We start from the raw sequence: 22,004 nt of genomic DNA, 5'->3' as shown, positions 1-22,004 counted from the left end.
CTCTTACAATTTATTCTCATTTCCTCCTTGGTTTTGTTTTTCCTAGGAATGAAGAAAGTGGTCAGCATCTTCTCTAGATCAGAGGGACTATGCATTTGTCTTTACTTTTTATCATGAAAATTTCAAATGTAACACAAAGAATGCAGAAGAGTCTAACGGGCCCCTGTGTATCTATCACCACCTTCTATAACTATCCACTTTCCGCCTTCATCTGTCTTCCACCCCCATCTCAAACAAATTAATTTATAGGCATACAGTTCTTTTTGGTTTTGAAGTAAAATTTATATACCGTGAAATGCATGAAATCTTTTTTTTTTTTTTTTTTTGCGGTACGCGGGCCTCTCACTATTGGGGCCTCTCCCACTGTGGAGCACAGGCTCCGGACGCGCAGGCTCACGGGCCCAGCCGCTCCGCAGCATGTGGGATCTTCCCGGACCAGGGCACGAACCCGTGTTCCCTGCATCGGCAGGCGGACTCTCAACCACTGTGCCACCAGGGAAGCCCCTGCATGAAATCTTAACATTAAAATTTTGAAAAATAGATACGTCTGTGTAACTCACATCCTCATCAAGATACAAAACCTTCCCATCACCCAAAAAACGTGCTCTTGTACATTTCACGGTCCCTTTCCTCACTTCCCTGACTTTTCACCATATTTAATTTAGTCGCCTGTCCTAGAATATCTGTTCATTGCTTTTTAATATAATAAAACTATTTCCATTATAAAAGCTGTACATGTTAGGGAAAATCTTGAGGGTAAAATAAAACCCTAGAAAAACAGAAAGAAAATTGTAATGAATAGTCCCACCACACAAAGGGAAAAATCGTTAAAAGTTTTGTTTTCTTCTAGTTCCTGGGTGTAAAGTTTTCTTATTTTATGTATCTGTGATTGCTTACTTCACATGACTTCCCATAATAATTTCACATAACTCTCATAATAATTTCATAAGATAAGCATCCCTCCTACGATAGTCACAAAGGGAAAAAAAAACTGTCAACCTAGAACTTAATACCGAATAAAAATATCATTCAAAAATGCAGAAGAAATGAAGATTTTTGCAGACATACAAAAGCTGAAAGAATTCTTCAGAAACAGATGCACACTGCAAGAAAGTTTAAAGGAAGTCTTTCAGGCAGGAGGTAAATGACATCAGATGGAAATATGCACCTGCACGGAGGAATAAAGAGTACTAGAAATGGTAAATACATGAGTCAATAATAGGAATTTTATCTTATTATTTAATGTCTTTAAAAGATCCTAGAGGACATCCAGTCCCAGCCAAGGTGGAGTAGCCCCATTCCCCCCAGGTCCTACCCTCTTACAACTAAAAACCTCTGGATGTAACACAACATAGCAAACAAAAGACAACTCTGAAAAGGGTCTGAAAGAATAAAGTGAACTGCCTAAGGGACGCAGGGCTTGAGGAACAACACAGCAGTGGGTACCCTGTTTGGCTTTTTAGAAAAGTTTGTGTTTGTGTGTTTGTTTTGTCTCCTACACATCCTGGATGGAGTACCCAAAGCTGTCAACAAAAAAGCCCTAAGAGGGCTTCCCTGGTGGCGCAGTGGTTGAGAGTCCACCTGCCGATGCAGGGGACAAGGGTTCGTTCCCCGGTCCGGGAAGATCCCACATGCCGCCGAGCGGCTAGGTCCGTGAACCATGGCCGTTGAGCCTGCACGTCCGGAGCCTGTGCTCCGCAACGGGAGAGGCCACAACAGTAAACGGCCCACATATCGCAAAAAAAAAAAAAAAAAAAAAGCTCTAAGAAAAGTCTGCTTCCCTAGCTAAAGAACCAGTAAAAGCTGACATAACAATAGAAACTCTTGTTTGATCATATTTGCCCTACTTAAGCGCAACACCAATGCAATCCCGTGCCCCCTCCCCCCTCCCCTCGATCCCGCTCAGAGGATTCAGTCCGGCCGAGTGGGAGCTCATGGTCCACTCCCTTTATGGCAGAAGCAGGCGGCACTCCAAGTCCCCCATTGGGGTTGCACTAGAAGCGTCCATTAGGGAGCTGAACCTCCTCCCCCAACCTGGCACCAACGAGACTGACTGAGGCAGTGTGGGGTGACGCTGGTTGGAACTCTGCTTTCCTACAGCTGGTGTCAGCAGGGCTCAGAGAGAAGCTGAGCATCCATCCCCACCCGGCAGCAACAAGGTAGAATGAAGTGGTGTGAGGGACACTGTGTCAACAGGGCATAGAGGGGGCTGAACTTATGCTCCCCTCAGTGCCAGCAAGAGGATGTGAGTAGATGCTCCATTTTTCTCAGGAAGGTACCAGCTGGGCTGAGAAGGGGGGAATTAAACATCCACCCCTACCACAACCTACCACTATACCTAAACAGGGTGACTGCCTGCTAAAAAGGAAGGTTAACTAGAATCCAGAGTCACACAACATAGTAGCCAAAAGGTCCAGGACATAATAAAAAATCGCTTGTCACACCAAGAACCAGGAAAATCACACTTGAATGAGAAAAGACAATCAACCAGTGCTTACACCGCGATGACTCAGATGCTGGCACATTCTGAAGAGTGTTTTAAAGCAGCGATTACAAAAATTATGCAATGAGCAATTTAAAACACGCTTGAAACAAAAGAAAAAACTAGAAAATCTAAGTGAAGGAATATAAGCTATTAAAGAAACAACCAGTTGGAAATGATAAAACTGAAAGATACAATGACTGAAATAAAAACCCAAAGGATGGGCTCGATAGTAGTTTAGAGACAACAGGGAATGAATGAGTGAGGTTGAAGATGGATAACTGGAAACGACCCAATCTTAGTAATAGAAAAGGAAATAGGCTGAAAAAAGAAATGAGCAGAGTCTGAGAGATCTGTGTGATGATCACAAAAGATCTAGCATTCGTATCATGAGCATCCCAGGAAAGAGGAGAAGAAGTGTGCAGCTGTGACAAGTACTCAAATAAATGATAGCTAAAAATTCCCCAAATTTGACAAAAGGCAAAACCTAGAGATTCAAAAACTGGAACAAATCCTGAACAGGACATAGCCAAAGAAATCCTCCCTAAGACAAATTACAGTTAAATTTCTGAAAACTAAAGGCAAAGAAAAAAGTCTTGGTAGAGGCTAAAGAGAAGTAAGGTATTGCTTATAAAACTATTCAGATGACAGCCATCTCTCATCTGAAACCATGGAAGCCAGGAAGAAGTGGTACAGCATTTTACAAGTCCTGATAGAAAAGAATTAAGAATTTACTTGTAAAATTCAAAAGAATTGTAAAATTCAAAAAGAATTGTAAAATTCAAAAGAATTCTGCTTCCAGCAAAACTATTCTTGCCGTATCTGAATCTGATTCTGATACTTGCTAAGTCTCTTCAAACTGTGGGCTTTGGGGTGTTTTTTTTCCCTCTTAATATGCCTTGAAATTTTTTCTTGATAGCCAGACATGATATACTAGATAAAACAAGTTGAGATAAATAGGTTTTCAGTAGGGCTTCCCTGGTGGCGCAGTGGTTGAGAGTCCGCCTGCCGATGCAGGGGACACGGGTTCGTGCCCCGGTCCGGGAAGATCCCACATGCCGCGGAGCGGCTGGGCCCGTGAGCCATGGCCACTGAGCCTGCGCGTCCGGAGCCTGTGCTCCGCAGCGAGACAGGCCACAGCAGTGAGAGGCCCGCGTACCGCAAAAGTAAATTAAATTAAAAAATAGGTCTTCAGTAATGTGGTAGTAAGAGGTAAGGTGTAGGGGGGGCATTCCATGGTCCTGTGATTAGGTCTCAGTCTTTTAGTGATCCTGTGCTTCTGAACTGTGAACTTCACAACTGCTTCCCAGTCTCTCTCGCCCTCCTCACCCCCCACCTTACATTGGACAGGATGGCTAGAGTGGCCTGGAGTTGGGTATTTCCCTTCCCCCAGGTCGGTTCGGCTCTGATAAAACCCTAATAGTTTAGGCTCTGGAAAAATAGTTTCACTTGAGGGCAGGTCTTGTTAAGAACAGAACGTTCTGACTTATTTCAAAATAGTTCCTTTTTCATCCCCTGATGGAAAAACAAGAGAAGTTTTCTCTGATGTTCACTGTAAAACCCTGTTTGAGTTCCTGGAGATAATATTTACAAAAGTGTGTGGGCTCCCTAGGATAGGTCTCCCTGGAGTTTTTGACCCTAAGACTTGTCCACGCTGAGCCTCCGGCAATTCAGGTTTTCTTACCCTGGCTCTGGTTCCTGCAGAGGTTTCTGCTCCCTCAGGAATTTTTGCTCCCATAAGAAGTGATTCTCACTATTTGCTTATCTGTCTTTTCAATTTGGGGAGATGTGGTTTGCCTTGTGATCTCATTTCTCTGAAAATCAAAGAGTTGTTGATTTTTCAGTTCACTCTACCTTTTGCTTGATGTTAGGACAGAGTGATGACTTCCACGCTCCTTATATGATGAATAGGAAGTCAAACTATTTTTTAGGAATAAAGGTAAAATAAAGACATTCTCAGATGAACGGAAACTAAGAGAATATGTCACCAGAAGACCTACCCTTAAAGAATGACTGAAGGAAGTGCTCTAAACAGAAAGAAAATGATAACAGAAGACTTCAGGACCTCGGGAGGAAATAAAGAAAAGAAAGCATGACTATAAATATAATTGACTATTTGAACAAAAATAATAATGATTAGAAGGATACTTACAAATATATGTACATGTAAAATGAATGACAAAAATAAAATCAAAGCCAGGAGGGGAGAAGCGGAGGTATCGTGTTGTAAGCTTCTTTTACTACATGGGAAGGGGTATAATACCACCTGAAAGTAGACCTGATAAATTAAATATGTATTCTATAAACACTAAGGAATACTAATATAACACAACAGAGAGAGCAAATAAGGCAACAAAAGAGGTAAAATTTAGTCATAAAAATATCCAATTAATCCAAAAGAAGGTGGAGAAAAGGTAAGGGGGGTGGGCAAAGAACAGATGGGATAATTTTTGGAAAAAATAGCAAGACGACAGGATTAAACCTAATCATATCAATAATTACATTTAATGTAAATGCTCTAAATATCTCTAATAAAATGCAGAGTTTGTGAAATTAGATATTTTTAAATAGCAGTTCCAACTGCATGCTACTTATAAGAAATGTATAAATAGGTTAAAAGAAAAAGGATGGGAAAAGATATACAATGTGAACATTAATAAAAAGAATCTGAGTGGCCATATAAATATAAAAGTAGATTTCAAGCAAAGAATATCATCAGGGATAAAGAAGGACATCTCAAAATGATAAAGGGCTCAATTTTTCAAGAGAACATAACAATCCTAAATAATGTATGTGCATCTAATAAAAGAGCTTCAAAATACTGAAGCAGAAATTGGCAAAACTATAAGGAGAAATAGATAAATACACATTTAGAGTTATAGATTTCAATACCTTTCTCAATAATTGATAGAGAAGTAAATAGAAAATCAGAAAGGATGTAGAAGACTTGAACAATACTATTAATAAAATTTAGCTACTTGGCATTTATAGAATACTTCACCCAGAAACAACAGAATGCACATTTTTTACAAGGGCACTTGGAACATTTTCTAAGAGGTAATATATTCTGGGCCATAAAACAATGCTTAACTTTAAATAAATTCAAGTTATTAAAAGTATGTTTTCTGAAAAAAAATTACAATTAAAATAGAAATCATTAACAGGAATGTATCTGGAAAATTCCCAAATATTTTGAAACTAAATAATTCATTTTCCAATAACTCATTGGTCAAATAATAAGTCAAGAGGTAAAAAAAAAAATTATTTTCTCATAATGAAAATGAAAACACCGTATATCAACATTTGCAAGATGCCACTATAATAATCTTAGAGGGAAACTTATGGCACTACATGTCTGTTTTAGAAAAAAGGAAAGATCTTGAGCCAATGGCCTCAACTCACACTTGAAAAAAGCAGAAAAAGAAAAGCAAATCAAACCCAAGTAAGAATTAAAAGGGAAATAATAAAGATCAAAGTGAAAAATCCATGAAATAGAAAAACAAGAAAGAAAAGCCAATAAACCAAAAGCTAGTATTCTAAGTAGATCAACAAAATTTAAAAACCTGTTGTCAGACTGATCAGGAAAAGAGTATTAAGACACAAATTACTCAATATCAGGAATGATAAAGATGACATCACTCAGATTCTACAGATATTAAAAGGATAATAAGAAAATATTATGAACAACTTTAAGCCTATAAATTAGAAAACATAGATGAAATGGACAAATTCCTTTAAAGACACAAATTATCAGAGCTCACTTAAAATATAATAATAACGTGAATTGCCCTCTATCTATGGAATAAACTGAATTGTAGTTAAAATGTACTCATGAAGAAAACTGCAGGCTGAGATGGCTTCACAAGTGAACTCTACCAAACATTAGGAAAGAAGGAATAACAATCCTCATAAACTCTTTAAGAAAATTGAAGTGAATACTTCCAATTCATTTTATGAGTCCAGCATTGCCCTGATTCCAAAGCCAGGCAAAGAAAACCATAGACAAGTAACTTTCATAAACAAAATGCAACAATTTTTAAAGAAAAATTTGCAAATTTAATCCAACAACATATAAAAAGGATAAAACATCATGGCCAGATGGGGTTTATCCCAGGAATGCAAGGTTGGTTTGATATGCAAACCCTAATCAATACAAGTCGCTGTATTAACTACAAGAGAAAAACCATTTGATCATCTCTATAGGATGCAGAAAAAACTTGGCCAATTTTAACACCCATTCCTGATTAAAAACTTAGAAAACTAAGAACAGAAAAGTACTTTCCATCTTGCGTAAGGTCAGCTATGAAAAACCTACAGTTGATATCATATTTCATGATGAAAGATGAAATCTTCTCACACTAATGTCATGAACAAGGCAAGGATGTCTGTTCTCACTACTCTTTTTCAAGATAGTACTGGAAGTGCTAGCCAGCACAAAAAGACAAGAGAAAGAAATAAAAGGCATGGACTGTAAAGAGCCACAGTTGGCATAATTATGTATGTATGAAGTTGCCAAGAATCTACGAATAAAACACTAAAAAGTGAATTTAGCAAGCTTGCAGGACACAGGACACTATAAAACATTATTGTATTTCTATGTGCCATATACCCAAAATACACACACACACACACACACACACACACACACACACACACACACTCGGACAGCTGCTTTTTGACAAAGGTACAAAAGCAATTAAATGGAGAAAGGACAGCCTTTTCAACAAGTGACACTGGAACAAGTGGATGCCCATGTGCAAAAGAATCAACTTGAGTCCATAACATGCATCGTATAAAAATAATTTAAGATGGATTATAGATCTCAGTGTAAAATCTGAAACTATAAACCTCTAGGTGAAAAACATAGGAGAAACTCTTTGTGATCTTGAGTTAGGCAAAGAGTTTTTAGCTACGACACCAGATACACAATACATAAAAAATAAATTGATAAATGGAACTTTATCAAAATTAAAACTTGTGCTCTTTGAGAGACACTATTAAGAGAAAGAAAAGACAAATCACAAATTGGGAGAAAATTTTTGCCACATATATATCTGATAATGCACTTATGTCTAGAATATATAATGAACTCTCAAAACTCAATAGTAAGAAAATAGCCCAATTAAAAATAAAATGGACAAAAGATTTGAACAGACATTTTCCCAAAGAAGTTATATGGATGGCAATGAGCACATGAAAACATGCTTAACATCATTAGTCATTAGGGAAATGCAAATTAAAATCACAATATGATACCATTACACATAGTTCAGAATGGCTAAAATTAAAAAGACTGACAATACCAAGTGCTGGAGAGGACGTGGAGGATATCAATCCTGATATGCTGCTGGTGGAATGTAAAATGATACAACCACTTCGGAAGTTTAAAACTTCTCAAAAAGTTAAACATTTACCACGTGTCCCAGACATTCAATTCCAAGAGAAAAGGCAGCAGATGTCTACACAAAGACTTGTACACAGATGTTCATAGCAGCTTGATTTGTAACAGCACCAAACTGGCAACAACCAAAATGTCCATCCACAGATGAATGGAAAAACAAATTGTGGTACATCTGTACAATGGACCACTTCTCAGAAAAAAGAAAAGAAAAAAGAAAGAAATGATTTATTGATAAATACAATATGGATAAATCTCAAAAATAACTATGTTGATACAAATAACAAATGCTGGAGGGCATGTAGAGAAAAGGGAACCCTCCTACACTGTTGGCGGGATTGTAAGTTGGTGCAGCCACTATGGAGAACAGTATGGAGGTTCCTCAGAAAACTAAAAATAGAATTACCATATGATCCAGCAATCCCACTCCTGGGCATATATCCGGACAAAGCTCTAATTCAAAAATATACATGCACCCCTATGTTCATAGCAGCACTATTCACAACAGCCAAGACATGGAAACAACTTAAATGTCCACGACAGATGAATGGATAAAGAAGATATGGTGCATGTATACCATAGAATATTACTCAGTCATAAAAAAGAAAGAAAGAATGGAATCTAAAATATGACAGAAATGAACCTATCTATGAAACAGAAACAGAATCACAGGCACAGAGAACAGACTGGTAGTTGCCAAGGGGGAGGGGGTGGGGGGAAGGATGGAGTGGGAGGTTGAAATTAGCAGATGTAAGCTTTTACATATGGAATGGATAAAAAACAAGGTCCTACGGTATAGCACAGAGAACTATATTCAATATCCTATGATAAACCATAATAAAAAAGAATATTAAAAAATTGTATATATGTATAACTGAATCACTTTGCTGTACAGCAGTAAACACAACGTTGTAAATCAACTATACTTCAATAAAAAATAAGTATAAATTAAAAAAAATAATGTTGAGTGAAAGAAGTCAGGCAAAAAAAAGAAAAGACTACATACTGTATATTCCATTTGTATAAAACTATAGAAAATGAAAATCTACAGTGACGTGAAACAAACGAATAGGGATGGAGGGGAAAGAGAAGGGAAGCCTGGGAGAGGTGACAAACGTACAGGGGGTGATGGAGACGTTTACTATACGGATTGTTGTGATGGTTTCATGGATGTATACATATGTGAAAACTTACTTTGTATATTTTAAACATGTGCAGTTTTTGGTATGTCAATTATACTGCAGTGAAGCTGCTTTAAAAAAATAAATAAGGCCACGGAAAGTAGAAGGACTTTACTCTCATAAGACTGTACTCCATCTGGTCTGCAAACAGGTGCACACAAAATCTGCACACTTAGCTGGAGCCTACCTGACAACACCTCTGCAACATTATGCAAATCACCGTGAGAAAGAAACAACAATTACGTTAGAAACCACCAGAACGTGGTTGTTTCCACACACATTGTTTTGTTTGTTTTCAGATCTGGGTTGTCTTTAGCACGTGGCTGTCAGTTAACCCAACTCGGGGCTTTTCTCGTCGGTTTAGAGAATCTGAAATTGAGCTCTGCTGGGGTTAAGTCCATGTGGTGGTTCATGGGTGTGGAAAGTACCTACAGCTGACCACAGACTAGAGTTCCCTACGGCTACATTAGTCTCGGAACTAACTGTTGTCCCCTAAGTTGTTTGTTTTTAAAAGAATCCCATAGTCTTCATTTTAATTGCTCTTAAATAATCTATGAAATATGCTTCTTTTCTGTTCTTGTCAGTTCCTAACTTCAGAGTTTTCTTTCTGCATCCTGGGGGAGATCTTGCTCTCACTAAAGAATGATTCCAACATCACGTTCAGTCTCTCCTTCTCTTTTGTGCTTCCCTGAGCAGACCTCCCAACCCAACTGCTGTGAAGGGGCCCAGATCTAAGGGCTGTTCTTGGTGCCCCAAACGTGCCAAGTCTTGTCACTAAGGTGGCCCCGTCTGGGCATAGCCATCTAAAGCAACTGTCTACTTCTTATCAGAAAATCTTGTGCTTCAACAAAGCCTTTTCTAGAATTAACCACGCCATGGTGAGGTGTGGAGGAGGGGCAGAGCACCCCTGGGCCTGGGTTTACAGAACCCCTCATCAGCTCTGCACCTCATCTCTGTTTTGCAGCATTGCTCAGGGAACCACTGGACTTTGTATCTGTGGAAGAAGGGGGAAGAGACCACTGACTGCATTTCTGTCCCTGTGCTGAAAAGGATGCCACGTCAGAGAACCATTCCAGCAAACTTCAAAGGTCAGTATCACCCCATGTTACAGATGAAGCTCAGAGAGCCTCAGCAGCTCACATGCCCCAGGTCTCAGTGGGAAGGGGCAGAGCAAGGATTCGAACCCAGGCCAGAGGACCCACATGCTTTCCCCAGCTTAGCATGCTGCCTCACCATGACCGCTGGGTCACCACCACTCTCCATGACCACCCGTTCATTGCTCTGCACTACTGCCGGGTCACTATTCCCCACTGGTCTGATCCTCCAGCTTTCCCTATAAATAAACCCATTTGTCCATGAAGTCAAGGAGGCAGGCAGGGGCCCTTCACACAGGACCTTTTAGGCTATGGTAAAGAGTTTAGACTTTAGTCTAAGAGAGGGTTTTGCTTAGAAGGAGAGATAGGATCAGATCCTTCAAAAAAAGATGCTTATAAGACTAGGATACAACCTAAATGTCCATCGACAGATGAATGGATAAAGAAGATGTGGTACATATATACAATGGAATATTACTGGCCATAAAAAGGAATGAAATAATGCCATTTGCAGCAACATGGATAGACCTAGAGATGATCATACTAAGCAAAGTAAGTCAGAAAGAGAAAGACAAATACCATATGATATGACTTATATGTAGGATCTAAAGTATGACACAAATGAACTTATCTACGAAACAGAAACACTCACAGGCATAGAGAACAGACTTGTGGTTGCCAAGGGGGAAGGGAGGTGGGGGAGGGTTGGGCTGGGAGTTTGGGAGTAGCAGATGCGAACTATTATATATAGTATGGATAGACCACAAGGTCCTACTGTATAGCACAGGGAACTAACTATAGTCAATATCCTGTGATAAACCATAATGGAGAAAAAAAAAAAAAACAGAAATAAAGGATGCTTAGGGACCAGTCCAGGCTCCAATGCAGTAGCCCAGGCAAGAGATGATAGTGTCTTGGACTTGAGTGGTGATAGTAAGAATGAAAAAAAGTGGAGACACTCAGAAATTGTTTCAGAGGTAGAGTCAAACTAGACTTGTTGAAGAGCTAGATGTGGGGAGTGAGGATTATGAGTAGAACCAAGGCTGACTCGTAGGATTTTGTCTTCAGAAATTTGAAAAGCCAAGACGAACAAGAGTGAGGTAAAATCAGACTTGGGAAAATCTTGTGCTTCGTTTGGGACAAATCTAAATTTGAAATGCCTGCTGAAATAGAAGCAGAGTAGACCATGGAATATATGAGTATGGACTCTGGATGGATATAGAAATTCAGGAGTCACGAACACATTGATTGTAAACATAAAGCCACGAGAGTGGATGAGATCACCAAGGGAGACATTGTGCATAGAGAAGAAAGAGGGGTAAGAGATGAACCCTGGACAGGGCAGCACTTAGAGTAGAGGAACAGATGCAGCCAAGAAGACTAGGAAAGGACAGTCAGTGCAGGAGGAGGAAAGCAAAGAGCGTGTGGTGTTCTGGAAGCAAAGAGAATAAAGGGCATCAGAAAAGAGGTGTGGTCAGTTGTGTCAAATCAGATGAAGACAGACTTGTCCACTGAATTTGGTAGCAACAAATCATGGCAGCCTGCCATATAAATGGTTACATCCAAAAATATCTAGAAAATATTGTTCATCCTCCACACATTTAATAAGCACTATGTGTGAGATATGCCCTCAGGTACTGGGAAACAGAGATTCATAAGACATGGTCTCTGTTCTCAAGGAGTTTACAGTGTTGAGGAGAAGAAAGAGGCAATAGCCACTACTGGTACTGCAACAGCCCTGTACGTCAGTTTGCCAATAGGACACTGCAGCAGGGAGAGGTCAAGGGATGCCTCAGATTTTCGACGACAAAGCCCAGGCTTAAATGTAACATAAAACATCCAAATAGGAATTCGCTAAGGTGACAGCAGTGATTTGACAAATCAACAACAGTTTGGCCAGAAAGCAAACGTTTGCAGTTGAGGCAGACTTCAGCACACAGGGAAGATGCTTTCCACTTTGTGAGATGTGTTCCGGTTGGTGGAAGACTGTGCGAATTAGGTAGACTGAGGGAAAGACTGATTTAGGAGCATACAATCAAGACAACTGGATAGCCTAGTGAAGCTCGCAGAAAACAAGAATATACAAGTATAAGGAAGATAAAATTAGATTTAACTTGGTGGCCATTGTGTCTGAGTAGAAACTGATGTATAAACGAAGACAGCAGAGTGACAAAGACAAGTTGCAAAGTAGGAACCGAGGGGCAGGAATGTGTTAAGTCTGGAAAAAACATAATGATCTGCTTTTCCATGTGGGATTATAAAAGGTTTTAACTGAACACCAGCTAAAATGGCAAAAGAAAAACAGACTGCAAAGAAAACTCAAGAAGCCCACCGAAGAGGGAACTTGGGGGCCCAGTACATACCTGCGGATCCCTAACCTTCCCCATCAGCAACATATGCAGGTAATATACATTAAATAAAAGTGAGATTGAGAGTTGTTTGCCCAAATTCCATTATCTGACATTATATCTCAGAATTCCTATTGATTTTGCCAGAAATATAACTACTGTAATGGATCTAGAAAATGCCTAAATGGTATTTTCCATCTGAAAATTGTTCTAATTAACTTTTGATCTTTTGTCCAGTTAGATTTTAAAAATTTCTTATGTCAAATCTTGTTTAAACTATTTCTCCTCATCATAATAGAAGAAACTTATGTCTTCATTTTTATTACCTAGTGGCTTTGAAGATTTTTTTAATACTGAATTTTCATTCTTATCTTTTGGACTGGTTATTTGAAAAATTATGATTTTAATGCAGATAATCTGGAAAGGATAAAAGTATAACTCCGAGTAATTTTCATATTGCTGCCAGTAGAAAAGTAATACACAATGCCAATCTATTTTGGCAAAAAATATTTTTAATGGGCAAAAGACTTGAGTGACCAGATGCCTCATAAAAGAGGATATCTAAATGGCCAATAAGCACGTGAAAATGTTCTCAATCCATTATTCATGAGAGAACTCTAAATTAAAACCACACATGAAATTTCACCATAAATCCACTCAAATGGCTAAAGTTAAAGAGACGGACAATACTAAAAGTTGGCAAGATGTAGAAAAAGCAGAGCTCTCACAGCTGGTACAGATGCAAAATGGTACAAGACCACTGAAAAGTGTTCGGCATTTTCTAGTAAAATAAACATTTCCCTCCTGAATCACCCAGCAACTCCACGCCTAGGAATTTATCAAAGAGAAGTAATAGTAAATGTCCACCAAAATGTTTATAAGTTTAATTTGTGATAGCTAAAAGTAAGACACAACCCATATATCCATTAAATGTCTATCAAGACACACTCGAAATTGCAGTGTAGCCATACAATGGAAAACAACTTAGCAACGAAAAAGAGCAAACTACTAAGATCCATGTAATTTAAATTTGGATGAATCTCGAAAACATTATGCTGAGTGAAAGAAACTGAACACAGAAAGACTGTATCGTGTGATTCCATTTTTATGAAGTTCAAGAACAGGCAAAACCAATACTATGATGATAGAAGTCAGATAGTAGTTACCTCTGGGGAGATGTTGACTGAAAGGGCCAGGAAGGAACCCCCTGGGGTGATGGAACTGCTCTGGATCATGATCTAGGTGGATATGCACATTTTACTGTATGTAATGTATATCTCAATTAAAAAAATATAGAATGAATCACAGATGTAGAAAACAAACATATGGTTGCCAGGCGATAAGGCAGGGAGGGGGGTGACAGATTGGGAGACTGGGATGGACATATACACGCTACTATATATGAAATAGATAACTAATAAGAACCTGCTGTATAGCACAGGGAACTCTACTCAATACTCTGTAATGACCTATATGGGAATAGAATCTAAAAAAGAGTGGATATATGTATATGTATAACTGATTCACTTTGCTGTACACCTGCAACTAACACAACATTGTACACCAACTATACTCCAATAAAATTTTTTTTAGAAAAAATATACAATGAAATACAGGCCGGGGGCAGGGAGCTATGGTTTTTTCATTTTCTACCATGTTCCAGAAGGGATCTCTTCTGGGGAGGCTGAGCCTCCAATAGCTTGAAGAACGGGTCCAGGCCCAGAACTGGCTTAGAATCAAAGTCTGGCTGGTCTCCTCAGTGACTGAGAGCAAGGCCTCTCTCGACTTGAAAGCACCCCAGCTCCAGCCTGTTGGCCTGCAAGTGATGACAGGTTTCTCTGTAGAAAGTGCTGGAAGGCCGCCCCTCCCTTCATAGCTGGTCTCAGAAGCCATCGATAGCACCTAACCACAGCCCAGAGGACTCTCCACGCCTGGCTGTAATTAGATAACAGCAGGGTGACCTCGCAGAGGAGAAGCAGGTTTGCTTTGAGACTTCATGCATTGAGCCAGGACCACTTGCCCCTGCTGGTCTTCTTGGGCAGAACTGGGTGTCAGCGGCCATGGGCACAATTCTTATTTATTGGGTTACATTGGCCCGGGCCTATGATCAGTAGCTTTCTTTCTCATGTGCTAGAGCCTTTAACCCACATTGTAGGTCAGGACTCTTACCCCAAGTGGTAGAGGCCACTCATACTAGAGGGCTGGTCCGTGAGTTCAAATCTCTCCCTCCTTCTCCCTCCCCGCCTTCCTCCCTCTCTCCGTCTCTCTCTTCAACTCCATTTTTCTCTGTACTGACTTTATTCTCTGGACCACTTTCTTGCCTGCTCCTGACTTTTTGATTTCAGAATAAGAGACCTTCTCTGGCCCAGGGTCCATACCAGTTATCCCCAAAGGACTCTTACTGAGCCATGCCAGGGCCAATCACTGCAACTCAGGCATGGGGCTTTCTGATTGGTCGGTTGTGTTATGGGCTCACCCCCTTGATTGACAGTCCCACCCCTGCAGTGGGGGAAAGGGCTGAGCCAGACGGAAAGCTAGGCCGTGCATACAGAGGAGTTTCCAGTGTCCATTCCATATACCCATTTCACAGACAGGCACCCAAGTACCTGAGCCCAGATAGTGTATCCGTAAGTGACAGAACGAAGATTTGAGACCAGCTGCCTGCCCATCAGGGTACATGAACTGGAAACCACCAGAAGCCTGTCTCCATCCCACTTAGGGGAATCAAGCCCAGCGTTCCCCAGCTTGCTCCACTGAAACAGAAAGAAGCCATGGGGAAGACACAGCCCTAGTCCAAACTCCTTCCCCCGTCCATCACCCACACTCGCTGGTGATAACAGTAGGACGGTTTCTCTCTGCAAAACGAATGAGATTGATCTGGGCGCTTATTAAAGGCAGGGGTAGATGTTCCATTTGGGGATGGGGGAGCAGAAAGGACTTCCCTGCTGTTAGGGAGATACACAGTGGGGAGGGGGGACCCCGGCTGGGAGGAGAGGGCAGGGGACAGACCCCACAGGCTCTCTTCACTCTCCTGGGAAGAGAAGTTAGGGCTGTGGAGGGGAGTCAGGGAAATGGGTCATGTTTTCCATGTGTTTGGGACACTGGTTGAGAGAGAGCCCCTTCAGACAAGGTGCAGCCACCCTGGGGCTCATGGCAGGAAATAACAAGGCTCCTCTGTTTTAGCACTTGCCCTTGGGCATCAGTGTCAGTTGACAGTCCAGGACATAGGGGTCTTTTCCTCAGAGCCTGAGTGCAACAGCTTCCCGGGCTATATACACCCAAACTTCTGAGGACCTCTCCCACAGGTTATGATTTTTAGGCTGTCAGCGGTGAGATCGATTTCTGCCAGGGCTCATGGGAAGGGGAGGATTCAGAAAAAGCCTTCCAAAAGTGGCAACTCCTAAACTGGGTTTTGAAAGATAAATAAGAGTGTTCCAGTTGGCCATGATGGGATGGGGGGCAGAGCATTCCAGGCAGTGGGTTGGCATAGTTCTGGGAGTTGTTGGTTCTTTATTCTTGTGGAAGGTAAAGGCTAGGTCCCCGACAGAGAGGAGAAGAGAGGAAAGCAGGGCAGGAGGCAGATCCCCTGGCCCCCTGGCTCACGCCACTCCCCAGATTCAGTTTGAGTCCATCTGTATGACTACTGCCATTTGCCACCACCTAGATCACTATCGACTTAATATTTTTCTTCCAATCAACTAAAAAATAAATTTTATCCTACTACCAAAAACGGAAGACCATCTTACTTGTCCTAAATAGAAGATAACCATAAAAATAGAAATATAACCATCAAAATAAAAACGTTCACCCTTATGCCACCTAAAGCCATCTGGTATGTTATATACCATGTTTTGGAAAACTGCCAGGAGCCGCAGGGAGCCAGGGAAGGGTCTGAAGCAAGAGTATCACACGGTCAGATCTGTGCTTTAAAAAGACCAGTTTGTTGGGAGGGCCGTGAACAAGCAGAGGGCCAGGCCAGAGGAGAGAGCAGTTAATCAGTGGTCTATTGTTACAAACCCCGTACAGATTTCCTTAAAAAGAAAGCAAAGTTTTTTATTCATACGTCCTTAAAACGAAATTGGGCATCCTTTTCTAGAAGCTCACTATTACTAGCAACTGGGAATTATGAAAATGGCCATTTGGTACAAAGAACCATTTTACGATGAACAGGCAGTCCAATTCTGGTCTCCCTTTGAGGGGTGAGTTTAGATTCTGGGCTCTCTAAGATCTTTGGGTGAAGAAGTGAGCAAAAACCTCTCCCCTCTTTTCAGGGTTGAACTCACGCAGAGAGGGAACTGGAGACTGCTGACTGTGGTGTGTAAAGTCATCGACTGAAGAGGACCAAGGAGCTTATCTGAAGGAGGTGCATCCTTCATCCTTTCCCCACTCAAGGGACTGAAACCGGGCTCTCCCACAGTGCCTGGCCCGTGGCTGGCCCTGGGCATCTCACATTCGTCGTTTGCAGCGATAACAGAGGAGTGACAGTCTTGTGTGCAGGCCTGAATGCCAGGGCATCTCACAGAAGTTTCACTGCTGTGATGGCCAATTTTGTGTGTCAACTTGGTGAGGCCACGGTACCCCCTTGTCTGGTTAAAAACCATCTAGACGTCGCTGTGGAGGTATTTTTTAGGTGCAATTGATGTTTAAATCTGTAGACTTTGAATAAGGCGGAGCCGATTACCCTCCATAACATGGGTGGGCCTCATCCAATCAGTTGAGGGCCTTAAGAGAAAAGACTGAGGTTTCCCGAAGAGGAAGGAATTCTGCCTTCAGACTGCAACAAAGAAATTCTGCCTGAGGTTTTAGCCTTTGGACTCAAGACTACAACATTGACTCCTGCTGGAATTTCCAGGCTGCCAAGATGCCCTGTAGATTCTGGACTATCTGTCTGTCTATCTATCTATCTATCTATCTATCTATCATCTAGCTAGCTGGCTAGCTATCTATTTATCTATCTACCATCTAGCTAGCTGGCTAGCTATCTATTTATATAACTATCTACCATCTAGCTAGCTGGCTAGCTATCTATTTATCTATCTATCTACCATCTAGCTAGCTGGCTATCTATCTATCTATCTATCTATCTACCATCTAGCTAGCTGGCTATCTATCTATCTATCTATCTGCCATCTAGCTAGCCGGCTAGCTATCTGTTTAAAGCCACAGCACCAAGTCTTTGCTTTGTTATTGTTGTTTTCATCTGTTGCTGTCACCCCCAAATGTAGTGCCTTAAAGCAGCATTTTATTATCTTTCATGATTCTGTGGGTTGACTGGACTCAGGTGGACCAGTTTTCTGTTCCACGAGGCCATGGCAGAAGAGGCCAGTTATCTGGGGCTCGGCTGGGCTGGAGTCTCCAAGACTCCCTCCTCGTGTAGCTGACAGCTGGTGCTGCCTGCTGACTGGTACCCCAGCTGAGCTATCCTCAGGGTGCTTGGTTCCCATCCACATGCCATGTGACCCAAGCTTCTGGTATCATGGAGGCCGAGGTCCAAAAGCAAGTAACAGAAGCCACCGGCCCACTTCAGGTCTGGACTCGGAAGTCCCAGAACACACTTCTGTAGGAGTCCTTTGGTCAAGGCAGTCACAGGCCCAGCCCAGGCTGGGGAGGGGAATAGATCCTACATCTCAACCGGTGCGTAAAGGAAGGAATGAATTGATGGTGGCCGTGTTTGGAAACTATCAACCACACCAAGTATATTTCCCCTATTTTACCCTGAAAAAACCAACAATACATAAGCATACTATGTTATTTATATCTATTTGGGAACACTTAAAGATGTTTCTTTAGCTGCAATTTCTCTCTGCCCACTTCCAAAGAGGATGTGTAGTCGCTTTTAGTGAATGTAATACAGTAATGGTACTGTTGGCATCAAAATAAAAGATTATAAGAAGCCATCTAGAGATAAGAGAAAAGCAAAGTTTGACTAAAATTGTTACTGCAATGGGGCCTCCATTCACTGAGTTCCTGCGTGCCCTGGAAAGGGGAAGCTAGCCTTTACCAAAATATTCCATTTGGTTGAAGGGACCAGGGCCCGCCAATGGGAGAACCTCAAGAGGTAGGAACTTCTTATAAATAACAACAGCATAGAAACAATCCCTCAACCACAGATGCAGAGCGCTCTTCTCCCAGAAAAGGAATCACATTACAGAGCGAGAGTCCTGCTGAGGGGAGTTAAAACAGTAGGAACCAAACCAATGTCTGGGCCCCCTGCCGCAGACCCCTCAGAGCCCAATCTCGGAGCATAGGCTGGTTCCCAGACTTTTTGAAAATTCTTCTGAAGTCTGGTGAGCACCCGGGCCTGTGTTTGTGCTGAACTCCCCACTGTCCAGCTCCTGGTAGTAATTGGTTGAGATGGTTGATAACTGAGCAAGGTTGATATCACATCAGGCCGTGACTCCAGGCTCTCCGGGAATCTCCGGAGCTCTGGATTACTGGACAGTGCGTGTGGCACTCCATCCAGATGTGAAGGTTGGTGGGAGGGCCACAGCGGAAATTCCGAAGAAGGCCATTAAAATATGTTAACCAAAACAGGAAACATCAGTGAGGTAGATGAGAGCGTTTTACTTCAGAAGTGTGATTTTATCAATACTTTTATTGTTCATATTTTATTTTTAGAGGTATTTTTCCAAACAAGCCCAAACTTTACTTCTCACTCATTCTAAATTCTTCTGTCTTTTTCATGCTTGCATTTGGGGCAAGATTGAGACAAAACACAAAACACTTTGTTCACGTTGGAGTGTCAGGTTCTTTTCGAAAAGCACAAAAGGAATTTTTACTGGTCAAGAGATGCTGCTTCTGAGGGAAAGAGGGCATCAGACCAAAGCACTGGTTTAATCAAAAAGATTTAGGAAGGAGTGAACACCTTTTTTCTGTGGTGACCAAAATGATCTCTGACCACTAGCAAACTCATAGCATCGGTACGCAGCGTGACAGATTCTCACAGCCATCTACTTCTCCAGATCCAAGATGGTTCTGTGCCCATACTCAGTGCGTCCATGGCAAATTCACTGAATGTGAGAATTAGACCCTTCCAAAGAACAAGTATATTAGCCAATGATCATCGTTATCATCTCTTTTTATTTTTTGGTCCTAAGAAATTTGGGACAAAATTAAATAAAAGGCTTTTGATTTAATTCAGCCTGTTTTTTGTGTATAAAGCTGCCATGTATTACCTTTACCTTAAAAAGTGACTGTGGGGGCTTCCCTGGTGGCGCAGTGGTTGAGAGTCCGCCTGCTGATACAGGGCACACGGGTTCGTGCCCCGGTCCGGGAAGATCCCACGTGCCGCGGGGCGGCTGGGCCCGTGAGCCATGGCCGCTGAGCCTGCGCGTCCGGAGCCTGTGCTCCGCAACGGGAGAGGTCACGGCAGTGAGGGGCCCGCGTACCGCAAAAAAAAAAAAAGTTACTGTGAATGGACTGGTGAGTATGCTGTAGTTTTCCGTTTTGTGGAGTACCATGCAGCTGTGAAAAGTATTGATGAAGGAGGTCAGGGACATGGAAAGTTATTTCCACACAATAGAATGCTGAGTGGAAAAGAAGTATATTTCCTAATGTGTACACTCATCTATCTATCTATCTTTTTATACTTACATGCATCCACACATACCTTTTTTTAAAGATTTTTCTCACGTGGACCATTTTTAAAGTCTTTATTGAATTTGTTACAATATTGCTTCTGTTTTATGTTTTGGGTTTTTTGGCCACAAGGCACGTGGGATCTTAGCTCCCTGACCGGGGATCAAACCCGCATCCCCTGCATTGGAAGGCGAAGCCTTAACCACTGAACCGCCAGGGAAGTCCCCATCTACACATACCTTTAAAGGACATATACCAAAATGTCAACAGTGGCTATCTCTGATAATGTTTTATTTCCTTCTTATTGTATATATTTATTTTCTAGGTTTCATAGAAGAAATACGTGAATTCTTATTTTAAACAAATTACCAAGACACTGAAGGAGCAAAGAACCCCAGGGGAGTAAACCTGCTGGTGCGCCTACGCTGTGAAGACCCAGCTTCTCCGGCAGGCAGCCCACAAGGAAAGCTACTTGCTCCCCTGACCGCCCCAAGCACAGACGTTAAGAGTGTGGGGTGAGACCCACCCTACTGGCTCTAATGACCGACCACACTTACGGAGAATTCATTTCCTGGGGAGAAAGTACAGCTGTAGGACAGGCAGATTCAGGACTGGACATTCAAGTGGGCATCTACTTAGGCTAGGAGATTAAGGATCTTCCAATCTGCATCCAGGTAGGACAGATGTGTGTCCACCCTGGGCTGGCTAGTCCTCTGGTGGCCCTGCAAGCAGACATTTTTTCCCATAACCATCCAGCTTTCATCTGGAAGGGATGTTGCAACTTTCTGCTGTTTCTGAGGCGGCATGAATGGTGGTCTTCCAGAGTGGGCGTGGGACGATTGGCAGGACAGCTATGGCGCCCCTGGTACCACAGCCCTTGGGCATTGGCCAGCCCACCTTTTCCCCCAGCTCTGCCTGCCTTCCGTCTACCCAGGAAGGGCAGCCAGTGCCAGAATGAGCAGGGACTCGAGGTCCAGAGAGCTGGGTGGGGCCGATGGGGGTGGAAGGAAGTAAAGGAAGTCTTTACTTTATCACCTGCAGAAAGGTGTATCGGAGAAGCCCCTGCTGTGCCGGGCTGCACGGATACATGGAAATTGCCCAAATGCCCGGCCCCTACTGTGACTGAGTCACACGGTTTCCAGAGCACAGACAAAACAGGAAAATGCTCATGGGAAGGTAACTTCCTCACGGGCAGGGATATTGGTCTGTTTTGTTCACTGCTGTCTGTCCAGTGTCTACAACAATGCCCGGTACAGAGTGGGCATCCGATGAGTAAATTCACCCAGGAGTGCATGAATGAATGGAACTTGCTAGCAATCAAAGAAATACACATTACAACAATGATGTGGCATTGTTTTGTATATTAATCTGCCCAAAAGTAGCATAATGAAAAACACTCAATCCTGGTGAAATCTGATGGGATCTGCCATGTATCTAGTATTAACGGCAATACGTATTGATATAAATCTTTTGGAAAGCAATTTGGTAACAGAGTTATTTAAGAAGTTGCTACTCAGTAATTCCAGTTCTAGAAATTTATGTTAAACAGGTAAATCAGAAGAAGGACAGAGCTGCATATATAAACTATTCCTCGAAACGTTATTTGTGACTGTAAAGAGAGGGAGGCAGTCTGAACGGCTAGAACAGTGGACCAGCAGAGAGCTTGCGGTGGTGATTAAGGCCTGTGAAACAGTGAAGCAAAGTGGCAAGTGAGAAAAAAGCAGGGATGCAGAAGTGTCCATATAAAATGAGTGTGACCATAAAATATATTCTGGGGAAAAGCCCGGAAGGATGGAGAGTGTATGGATTTTTTTTCCCTTCTCATTTTTGTCATCGAAATATTCTTAACCAAAAAGAGCTTAACCAAATAAGACCTCCCTACAGTACACCATGCACCAGTAAGCACACATACGGCGGCTAGCT

The sequence above is a fragment of the Phocoena phocoena genome, chromosome 14, assembly GCF_963924675.1.
Source record: "Phocoena phocoena chromosome 14, mPhoPho1.1, whole genome shotgun sequence".
Classification (NCBI taxonomy): domain Eukaryota; kingdom Metazoa; phylum Chordata; class Mammalia; order Artiodactyla; family Phocoenidae; genus Phocoena; species Phocoena phocoena.
The sequence above is the reverse complement of the archived record's forward strand: the minus strand, read 5'-3'. Positions refer to the sequence as shown.